The 12,456-nt window shown below is 42.2% G+C and overlaps 1 long non-coding RNA gene across 1 annotated transcript; it reads right to left on the bottom strand.

Moving 5' to 3' along the window:
* Window positions 1–646: 646 nt before the first annotated feature.
* On the bottom strand, window positions 647–4,742 carry LOC124260782. The gene is made up of 4 exons (XR_006894168.1): window positions 4,596–4,742; window positions 2,720–2,778; window positions 1,178–1,213; window positions 647–860 (listed from the first exon to the last, which is right to left on the bottom strand). It is a non-coding gene; the product is annotated as an uncharacterized LOC124260782 (long non-coding RNA).
* Between the last annotated feature and the right edge of the window lie 7,714 nt (window positions 4,743–12,456).

Raw genomic sequence — 12,456 nt, 5'->3', positions numbered from 1 at the left:
AGCATGACTGCAGCATGATACAGGTAGGAAAGAAGGGTGACTGCAGCATGATACAGGTAGGAAAGAAGGGTGTGCTTTACTGCAGCATGATACAGGTAGGAAAGAAGAGTGTTACTTACTGCAGCATGATACAGGTAAAGAAGAGTGTGCTTAGAAGAAGGTGTGCTTACTGCAGCATGATACAGGTAGGAATGGAAAGAAGGGTGTGCTTACTGCAGCATGATGCAGGTAGGAAAGAAGGGTGTGCTTACTGCTGCAGCATGATACAGGTAGGAAAAGAAGGGTGTGCTTACTGCAGCATGATGCAGGTAGGAAAGAAGGGTGTGCACCGCAGCATGATAGGTAGGAAAGAAGGGTGTGCTTACTGCAGCATGGTACAGGTAGGAAAGAAGGGTGTGCTTACTGCAGCATGATACAGGTAGGAAAGAAGGGTGTGCTTACTGCAGCATGATGCAGGTAGGAAAGAAGGGTGTGCTTACTGCAGCATGATACAGGTAGGGAAGAAAGGTGTGCTGGATGCAGCGTGGTGCATGACAGAAAGACTTATGGGATAAAATACAGTATCATCCATGGTGTGAGCAAGTGTGGAATGAAAGGAAGGATGCGCTGGAAACACTTGCCAGCTGATTAATTAAAGAAAAGGTTATTACTGTGTATACATATTTATTGTCATTGAATTCAACGACAGCCTGACCTAACACACCGGGAAGGTTATTGTGTGCTATTTTTATCTGAGTTTCGCACGGTCGAAGCCCTTGTCCCCGGGGCACACTGTCTGCACCTGGCAGCAGAGGGGGTAGACATCGGTCGCATGGGGGGTGTCGGTGTAGCAGTTCGTGGGAGTATTCACAAAGCCGCAGCTGTGACGACAAATGGCAACAGACAACGTTAAATGTACTCACCGGTGTTCTGAAAGTTGACGTTAACCAAAACGCACAATAATTAAATGAAGAATGAAATTATCTACTTGAATAAACATCTCTGAATATGTTTATTCATGACGACTATGTTAATATCGAGTGAGTTCGGGACGACTCCTTTATTCCAATCAGGTTGTGATTCATGGCCCAAGGTCTCAATATACGGTAGGTATTGTTAACAAAGGGCTAACACGCTAAGTACTTTCCTCCTTTATTAGGTCTAACCACACAAATGCCGTTGTTTAAAAGAGACTTACCCGTAACAGGCGTACCCTTCCTCATGACAATCGCACCTGCAACATGGGGTGTAATGGGTTTTTTATGCCATCATCATTAAAATAACAACATATCGCTATTTGGTAAATGGTTTGAATGTGCATATGACAATTTGACAGCTCTAGCTGCTCAATTATTCGGGAACCATATTAATTAACCCCCATATAGCCATTTTTATTCATATCATAATTATGTTTGTTTGTATGCTTTTACCATTCGTGCGCACCATACATTGATTTTAGATATCTGCCATGTTACGATCACATACGAGCATGACGTGCAATACTTGTAGCTGTCATTAAACAAATATCAAGTTTGAGCAGACTGTCCCTACAGCTCGATAACTTACAAAATCAATTTGATTTTGTTGTTGATAAGAAAGTAGGGGGTCTCCCCAACTACTCAAACATGGCAGGTTATTGATATGCTGGCATGTTATTAAGGCCTATTGCAAGAGATGCTACTTGTCATCCAGAAACTATCAGGATTGGTCAGAAAAGTGACAGCACGCTAATGACGGTAAGGACCGTCAGTGTTCAAATCGACCATGGGTGGCAACTCCTAGAGAAGATACAGCCCTTCTCCGGATAACAAGACTTTAACTGTTCGTGTCAACTTGCGTGTTCAAAGCGGAATGGCTTCCACATCGTCTTTGTCCATAAGAACGCCTAACATCTGTCGGTAGAGAGTCTGGGAACCAACCTGACGTCGGTTGAGCACAAAGCAGCACCGGTAGTTTGGTGTCAAGCTCGACATGACTGGAATTTGACGTCATCGGGAAGGGTGCACTAGTCGGACGAAAGTGGATTTCTTTTGGTAATGACTGATGGCTGAGCTCGTGTTTGCTGTCACAGAAACACGGGACAATGAGCGTGTGGCAGGGGTTCGTTGGTGGTTATCGGGGGTGCTTCTCACAGGCCTTAAAACTTGACCTTTTGACAAAATCTGAATGGACAACGGTACATTGAAATCCCCGACTGTGCTGTTGTACCACATGTCGATGACCATCCTCTGAACACAAGGCAGTCTCCATGGGCGACAATGCCAGAACACGTGTCGGTTGTGATTTCTTACGTCAAGAGACTGTAACAACTTTACCTTGACCCGCTAGGAATACATATTTCAATCCCAGAGAGTACATTTAAGACATTGTAGGACGTCGAATACGCCAGAGAGATAATCCAGTACGTGTATTGGATCAAGCCCTCCACCAAGAATGGAAAGCAATACCTGGACGTCAGATACGTCAATCAGGATGAGGGTACAAATAGGGTTGTTTCTGTAGTTTTTGTAGAGTAGGTAACACCAGATACTGACATTGTACTAGGTTATTGATACACATGTGATTTCTTGAGGATATATACCACGTGCATATCATGTACGTATGTTACGGCATGCGGTGTGTGGATGTTGCGAGAGTCGTCCGTCGACGCAATAAAGTTCCATCTCTTGAACGATAGACATGTTAGGACAGAGTTAATAAGGCGCCACTGTATGTGGGATGTGTTAATCAGAGTATGTACCTAGAACAGGCCCCCCTCATGCCAGGTGTCGCCAGGCTGATGGTTGTTGGGACAGTCCCCTACAACACATAATACAATATACGTTATTGGAATGTTTGTTGTTTGCCGCCGCACCAGTTCTATGGCAACGGTCTGTAAATAGTCGATTTTGGATCAGACAATCCAGCGATGAACAACATGAGCATCGATCTATGCAACTGGGATACGATGACATGTTATTGGAAAAGTATGGAGGAGTTATCCCGTGAGTGTGATTTGGGGTGATAACATCCTAAATTAGGAATAACACTGTATTTACCAAGTGTCGACAAGGTAAATACATGGTGATTATTCTTATTACAGGCTAGAATTATATTATGAATACGAATCCTTTATACCACCTGAAAAATGTGTTCATCGATTAAAACTGTAAATTCAATTAGAGCTCCAAACTAAACTGTATCATGCTGCAGTAAGCACACCCTTCTTTCCTACCTGCATCATGCTGCAGTAAGAACACCCTTCTTTCCTACCTGTATCATGCTGCAGTAAGCACAGTCTTCTTTCCTACCTGCATCATGCTGCAGTAAGGGCACGCTTCTTTCCTACCTGCATCATGCTGCAGTATGCACACCCTTCCCCCCTACCTGCATCATGCTGCAGTAAACACACCTTTCTTTCCGTTAGATATTAAGTATAGGATGTCTAGTGACCATGACTTTGATGACAGACTACAATTCCTGTAAAGAAGACTTAGATGACGAATACTCGGTAGTATTCGTATGTCCAGCATATACTAACCTAAGGTCAAAATATTTGCCCTAGTATAATGAATGTCCTGCCATGCACAACGAGAGCGGTATGTCCTAGCTACCTCTTTATCAAGGATAAATGTTTAAAGAAATTATATTGAAATTCTGACATTTTCCTATATTTTCCTCATCCCTTACAAACATTAGACTCCACCTGAACATTGCAAGTTTTACTGGAATGTGCGTAATAGTGTGTATAACGTCAAGAGGACGGGGATTTGTAAGTCGGACAGTGACAACCCTTCAACTCTAACCTGTTTCCTAGACAGTAATGTGCCTAGTCAACACGTTTTGTTTCTTCTTTCCGTTAGCGGCAATCCATCTGTTCGCCCGCTAGAGTAACCACCCTTTAATCAAAGGGAAGCTACTCTAACCCCACGAGAAGTCACATTTGTCGTCTGTCTCTCCAGTTATATAACGTTGTGACATGCAGAGTCAGGTGTACAGACACACAAACATACTGAAACAAGGTCACACGTTGCTCTATGTCGGCCAAATTCAACTGTTATACATTAGGGAAATGGGCACATGTCTACAAGTACAGACCTATGAAAACCAACCCACAACTGTCCTCGCCAAATATATACCTCCAACGTTACCACACATTTAAAATACCTCAACTTCGTATCCGTTAGACACTGATTTTCAGAGTCGCAATGTATATTTCTAACAATGACAACTACTATCACTGTAGCTGCTGCAGGTTAAACACTGACTCGATCGCCGACTGACAAGATCGACGCCATGTTTGTTTGTAAACACTGACAGTAGTACCTACATGAACTTTCAAATACCTTTTTTCATCCGTTGGCTTATCCTACCAGTGTGCCTTTCGCTATCTGATAAATTTCTTTACATGAATCATTTGTGTCAACTTTCACAAATCATGTAAAATGACACTGTGTTCCCTGGTATCATTAGTACGTACTACACCATTCATATATGCCAAGCTTTTACCATCACCAACACCAACACCAACACCACCTACACTGTCACAAGTACATCCTGGCCCTCACCCCATATAAGCCTCACCTTTCCCGTCCCTTCCCCTCCACCACCCGACATTGTCACAAATACGTCCTTACCCTCCCTCATATAGGCCCAGCCGCTGGCCCTTCTAATGCAACAAATGGCTGACAGGAGACACACGAGCGTCCAGCCTACCGCTGCCATCACAACTTGACATACACCTACACAAAGACCTGAGATTGTCTCGCCACAGTAGTGTTATTCCTTAATACACCTCATTCTTACCGGCAGATAAGATAATATAAATATAGTATGAAGGTCAAGAATTTTGTCGTTAAATACTCGTTCAAGTTACTTCCAAGACCACATGTTTGTTCACACGTGCATGTTAACATCGACTCATTCTCTCTCGGGAGTAGTAATCTTTAACGATCTGACTGCATACTTTCTCGTCATCATCAATATCCTTTTGTTTCACGTCAAAGCCAGGTGTCGTATTGTTATACTATGGTATTTTATGACAGGGTTCGACGATGAAATGTTACCGGAACTTTTTAAGGTTTAACCCATGTCGATACAGTTTGTCTTTATATAATGTCCAACTTCCCATGTATGAGTGCGATGTCTCCGAGATTTAAAAAAACCCGGTGTACGGTTTTTGATTGATGTTGAAGCTGGGATGCCACTTACAAAAGTAGATGGATGTTGATAAGGGATTTTACCTCCGTTTCGAGTACTACTACCACCTGCTGCGGTGGCTCTTGTCCTTTGTGTGTTTGTTGTTTTACTCCGCTTATAAACGCAATATTCCAGCCATATGGGGGCGGTCTGTACATAACGGAGTCTCGACCAGACAATCCAGTGATTAACAGTATGAGCATCGATCCACACAGTTAGGATACACCATCATAATTGGCCACTTATGTAGCGCTGAACTCCACGCCGCAGGGACATACCCTAAGTACATACAACATGAAGGACATTATTACCCCGGATAACCCAAGCTGCCCCAGGCGCAAGATGGTTAACAGTCATATGACTTATACCACCGGGTACCCATTTTCTGCTGGGTGAACAGAGGCAATTCGTAACAAACTCTCTTGCCAAAGGTGAGACCACATGTAACAAAGTATCTTCTTTATTTCAGGACTCACAAGGCCACGGGCCTATAGTATATTCCATTATTAATACAATATAAAACTTCATGGAACATATACATACTTACATTTATCCATACCCTGTGTAGTTATTAATCAGTTTACTTATTTATTTTTTCATTTATCCAATTGTATCACTTGTCTCTGGTGTGACCACATAGGTGCTTCGTTGTGGGGCAGGGCAGAAGTCCAAAGCCTCTCAGGAGTCAAGCTGCCAAACATGGTCACCCAGCCAAGGGCTCTCTGTGACCAACGTTGCTTTACTTCACCTAACTGAGACCTGCGCTCTATGAACACCACCACACACCAACACGACTAGTGTCAACTAAGTTGTCAAGCCTGACACTCAATCCCGTTAGAATTCATCTTCAACAACCCCTGCTTGTCAGAAGATGCTCTTGTCAACAATCATCAGTTCTACAATAGAATAGGTTACATTCGGAACAATATTGCCAGTGTAAAGGTGAAATACACCAATCAATGTAGTTCATGGGAGTAATTCCTCTGGAGAAATATAATATGAAGGAACAATTTCACTAATTAACACGGAGAAAGTTATATAATTATACAACCACCACCACCACTGCTACCGATACTTCTACAAGACGTGCCACCACCACTACCACCACTGCTGCTGAGGCTAGCACTGATGCTGCCACTATAAATGGTACTTCTCCTATCTCTATTACGTTAAGCATTGAATCTTCATCCGCGAAACCATTGAAGAAACAACCGGGATTGTGGGGCCAGACGTGATTGACGGATATTATCGAAATGTTCAGAACAATTGTCTTGATGTCAGTAACTGGATAGTCTGGTCCAGATGATTATTTACAAACAAACACGATCCACTACAATTGCCGCTATTACTGTTACTTCTGATGATCATCATCCACCTGCTTCATCTCACAGGGGTAGACTAGTGGTTGTAGCGTTCACTCGTCAAGCCGAAGACCTTAGTTCCATTCCCCACATTGTTACAGTGTGTGAGGCCCGCGTCATCAAATTGCTGGAATATTGGTAACAGCGGCGCAAAATCATATTCATTCACTACTATTCTCTCGTACCGAGTTTAATGATCTAAAGTACTACTACTAGCAGTACCACCACCACCACCACCACCACTGCTAGTACTACCACCACAACCACTACTACTACTACTATTACTGCTATATTACTACTACTACTACTACTACTACTACTACTATTACTACTACTACTGCTACTACTACTACTATCTCATGCTGTGGAGATGGACATATACAGTTGGATATTTAAGCAATGAGCGTAGAGACACTTTAAGCATACTTCTCGAAATACTTTTGTTTACTGTGTGATATGATGTTTACTTTGTGATATGATGTTTAATGTGCAGTATTCACTTGACTTGATCGTAAGACACAAAAACTGCAAACGCATGCGCGCGTGCGCACACACACAAACCGTCATTATCAAAGCTCGAATGAGCACCGTTTGCGTTATGCTTCATCATAAAACAGACGAACATTTCTGAAAGAGCTCCATGATTTCTTTTTCTGTCGATGCACGTTTCCTTTGTTTTTCAAGTTTACTCACACTGACATATAGAAGACACATTACATTTGACTCGCACCGCTTCTCCCTCACTCATACACCATGACCCACTACAGGCGACTACAAGGTGGAACATGAGTTGGTAAGTTCTCCACCAGGTGTCAGTGGTATCGCAGGCTGGTATTTAATGTTATCAATGTCACTTGGAGTTACAGGGGATACATAAAGTGTATTGTAATATAGAAGAACTGGCGCCTAACATTTTCCTCTGTGTATGCAGTTACTGGGAACAACGTAACAGTGGTCCTTATATACTTATGTAGTGTGTATTATTACGATTTACGACGCCGTTTATAAAATATTTGGCCTTCACTCTGTGGAGGTTCATAACTGAATGTCCATTCTTATACACTTAATGTCACTATTGTGTACTTTGAAGTATCTATGGACTGCGTCGTTGGTGTAACTTCGGGTTTGCAGTGACAACCATACAGCAACCGAACAACAATATATAAATATTAAAATATTTCTTCATATCTGTTCCACATAATTATCGTCCTTCTTCTCTTTCTTCTGACTGGGGTAGCTGGGGTCACACCGGTCCTGGTTCGATTCCCCCACAATGTCTGAAGATTATCCGCCATATAGCTGGAATATTGCTGAGTGCGGCGTAAAACTAAACTCACTCACTCTGAAGTTCACATCTGGGGTCCTCCGCCCTGGTATTGCTGGTCCTTTCCTAAAAGTGGCGTATAAACCATACGCATTGTTGTAACGTGTATATTTACTGCTAGCCTCGTCTGTTTCTATTCTCCACAAAACCCAAAGCGTCCTGTCTCTCCGTGTGTGTGGTTGTGTCGTTCCGCCATCGCGCCTGTTGTGTGTCGTGACCATCACATCGTCGGCCGTCCCTGTACACACACTGCAGCTACTTAGCGGTCTGTTCTAGAAAACAAACGTTCGGAAATAGACGGGATGCTTGAAACAATGTCCATCCAGCTTCCGTGTTGCATTAGGACACAGCCAGGTGTGTGAAGCAGGTCGCCGTGTATGTATTGCTACAGGAGCTGACGGAGGCGGAGGCTGATGGTGTTGTGGACGCGCTGTACCTGCTCTCTACCGTATCATGGCTGTATGCCTAGTTGGTTGTATTGACAATGACGAGGAGATTGTCAGGTCTATTAAGCGAACATATAAAAGAGTGGGCTGGCGTTAAGGATATGAGAGAATGATTTTTGTCAATACATTAAATGACGTTGTGAGTGTACATACAATCTTAATGTGTGAGTGAGTGAGATCCTGATCTCTTCCTTAAATACATACCGTTGTCAGTGCACATTCTCGAAGTGTTAGTGAGAGCATGAATAATTCCGTAAATACCTCACATAACGTTGTCAGTGTACACCCCGTGTTAGTAACTGAATGACTTCTTCCTGAAGTAAATTACATAACGTGGTGATTGCACATTCTCGACGTCAGCGAGAGCATGAATAATTCCTTGAGTGTACATCCTCGTCGCGTTAGTGAGGGAGATCATGAACTCATCTTTAAAGACATAACATAACGTTGTGAGTGTACAACATCGTTGAGTTAGTGAGTGAGAGCGTGAACACGTCTATAGCTGCATTACATATCGTTATGAGTGCACATTCTCGATGCGTTAGTGAGAGACTGAATAATTCCTTAAATACATTACATAACGCTGTAAGAGTACACCCTCGTTTCGTGAGTTAGGGAATGACTATGTACTTATTTTAATTTAATTTACATAATGTTCTCGTCGGGTTAGTGAGCAAGATCACGAACACATATTTAAATACATTTATTACGTTCAGTTAGTGAGCAAGATCACGAACACATATTTAAATACATTTATTACGTTCAGTTAGTGAGCAAGATCACGAACACATATTTAAACACATTTATTACGTTCAGTTAGTGAGTGAGGGCATGAACACATATTTAAATACATTTATTACGTTCATTTAGTGAGAAAGATCATGAACACTTCTAAAGCTGCATTAGATACCGTTATGAGAGCAAGTCATCGACGTGTGAGTGAGTGAGATCATGTGCGTTTTGTCGTCGAGCACGTCGAGAAGTCGGTATAAAATAATAAAAGTAAGCACTGATACAAATAATTAGTAAGTAAGTGACGTTTCTGAATTCTACGCTACATCGGTAGGTGTTGCAGGTAATGATACAGGGTAGTGTCTGCGTCACATTACTGACCATACGTCTCCTGCAAGCTCACTTCATTTCTATATCTTGAGATCAGACCTTTTGCAATATTAACGGAATCGTCGACATTGGAACAAAAAATAACAAAACCAAGAAAACACACACACTAACAGGTACTATAACGCGATGACCAGCAATTGTCTACAAGGATGACACAGCAGCATCGACAACAGCGTCTGACAGCAGGACGACGTCGTGACCCCCGTGACGACATCTCAACGTGAACCCTTGATGACTTGAGCCCGGACATAGAGGAGTACAGCGGGGTCCCCTGGCGACATGGGACTCAGTGAGGCTAGGTCACGTGACCTGATGACGGCCACGATACAAAGCCAGTAGTGGTGTTGAGATGATATAACTCCTGTTTCGGTGCCACCGAATGTCTGTTAGATTCCTGTTATCATGAAGAGGAGGAAAGTGGTGTGTATTCTCGTGTGTGTGGCCCTGTTAGGAGTACTGCAAGGTGAGTTTCTTGTACTCCGTGTAAATCTACATTCAATAATCCCGATAATCCACTTCGTGGATTCATGGTGTTAATGTTTTATTAGATTTCATGTATGCACATGTAAACCAAATGTATACGATATGTTTACCAAGATAGTTATTTTTACTCACATTCTATCAATTCTAACATGCAAGTATTTCCACCAAGGAACCGCCTTCCGAGGGTTGACGTACTGAAAGGGCTTTATATAGTTGGGTTGTCTTCTATCATTTTGTCGTTACGATGATAAATTACTATAAAGACATTAGAGTATTTGGTTGCATTTAAATCGCAGTAAATCAATATCCAGGTCATAAAATAATCTACGTTAATCCAGATGGTTTACGTTCCCATTGACAAAGTCCACATTAACAAATATCCAGTTTAACGAGTAACGTCATTCCCATACTAGTTGAAACATTCTGGTCCGATTAGAGGGTAATGTGGTATCTTTTCGTCCGGATTAACGAGGTTAGTCTGGTGTTGCGTTGGAGGAGCTAACACAGTATTCAGCAGCAGCATCTCCACACGGATCAGGGAGTTGGGGAACCACATCCGTGTGCCAGGTTCGAATCTCAACACAGGTACATCATGTCAAGAAATATTTAGTGGTCCCCGCCATGGGCTGAAGGCATTCTACCTGTTATTTTTGTAAAATCGAACTCAATCACTCCTGAACGTTCATGGGCGTTCAGAACGTTCATGGGCGTGACCAGCGTCGCAATCAGCTGTGAAGACTTGCGCCCCTTTGCCGTTGGGATCTACTGGCGTTTTCGAACCCCTCATGCTTCGATAACAAGTATGTGTTCGTTAGTGTTATACCAAGACTCGGGGATGGCACAAACTCTGTGACCTGCCTGATGTACTGAATTTCTGCCTCACCCCGTGATATAACTGACATATGTACTTTTCAAAACCGTGTCAGTTCAACACATCTCACTTAATATGATGTACATCGGCCTGAGCAGAACACCTGAGTGTCACAGAGGAATGCCGTGTGTGTTGTGCCAAAGCCCGAGTCCTTCATTTATCACTATGGTACAACCCCACTAAGGACATGCCGAAGCCCGTATACATGTTTCTCAATCGATAGCAATAGAAAATGAAGCTGTAAATATTTGCAATCGAAATACATGTATTACTTGGCGGGCCCTCTCCATCCGTCCTTGTCACGTACCGACTTGTCACGGTGGTCACGTATCGACTTGTCACATAGCTGGTCATGGTAGGATGCGAAGCATACGTGACTTTCATGCTTGCGTCAGCCATCGCCGTTGTTTGAGATGAGGAAGACTCGCTATTGCCGTGTGCTAAAGATATATATAAAAAACACTGCTCTGCAGGATGGCTTGCAAACTGCCCAGCAATTGTACACCCAATCAAAAAAGGAATGCAATGTGATCATAATCTTATTGAGCCACACCCGTCTTATGTCATGAAGGTTAGCGATGTTATTATCTTCGTTAAATATATTTAAATTTAAAGATTATTTTCACTGTCATGGTATGTGTACTTTGCACTTACGGATGAAGTTATCTGTAAATCTGTAATTGATATTTCACACGAATGAAACAGTATTCTGGTCTGTCACTGCTCATCAGAATAAGATCATGAAAAACGTTTTAAAAAAAAGCATTATGAAATTAATACTATTCTTATAAAACTGAAACTTCAATTTGATTTTATAATTATAAGCATTTGACGTGCACCTGACAAATGCAGCTGGAATGTACACTGTTCCGACTGATAGTTATCTTTATCATTACTATTACATTTAGTATTATCATTATAACTATTATTATTATTATTAGTTAGTTTATTGTATAACGCCACACACTGCAGTATTCCAGCTTTATGGCGGCAGTCTGTAAATAATCGAGTCTGGACCAGACAAGCCAGTTGGAGCATCGATCTGTGCAATTAGCATACGATGAACACATTAATCAGGTCAACGAGCCTGTCCACAAGACCCCGTTACTCGCCTCCTCCGTTGGGTGTTGAAAAACAATTGTAAAGAATCAGTAGTAGCAGTAGTTGTAGTTGTAGTAGAAGTAGTAGCATTAATGTGTGTATGACGCGGTGTTAACTCACTCACTCACCAACCCATGTACATGTGACTGTTGAACACAGTTTCTTTGTCAAATAACCATGTATCACAACGTGTATGTAGACATGAATTAACAATAAATTGTCTTTGATCAAGTCTTTTGATACAACCACGTGGGTTATTTTATGTACTAGCAACTGACCAAGTGTTAGATATAGATCACATAACGAGATAAAGATAACTAGAGATCGCATAGACAATCCAAGCTCTGGCGGGTTTCACCATCCATGCTGACATTCATTCAGCTGACATGGTTTCATAGTATACTTTTCACTCTGGGCTTAAATACTGACAGTGTACTCAGGAGTCTGAAGGACATAAATCTTGATCTTGTTGCAAGCTTTGCTGTGTTCTGTTTCAATTAAATCCGGAATGTTTTCATCTCAAATGTTTCATACCATTCGGTACATGTGTTGGAGTGCTGTGTGCAGGGCTTCCCGGACAAGCAACACTGT

This window comes from Haliotis rubra, unplaced genomic scaffold (assembly GCF_003918875.1).
Source record: "Haliotis rubra isolate DU_JTF1 unplaced genomic scaffold, ASM391887v1 Scf775, whole genome shotgun sequence".
Lineage (NCBI taxonomy): Eukaryota > Metazoa > Mollusca > Gastropoda > Lepetellida > Haliotidae > Haliotis > Haliotis rubra.
The sequence above is the reverse complement of the archived record's forward strand: the minus strand, read 5'-3'. Positions and strand labels throughout refer to the sequence as shown.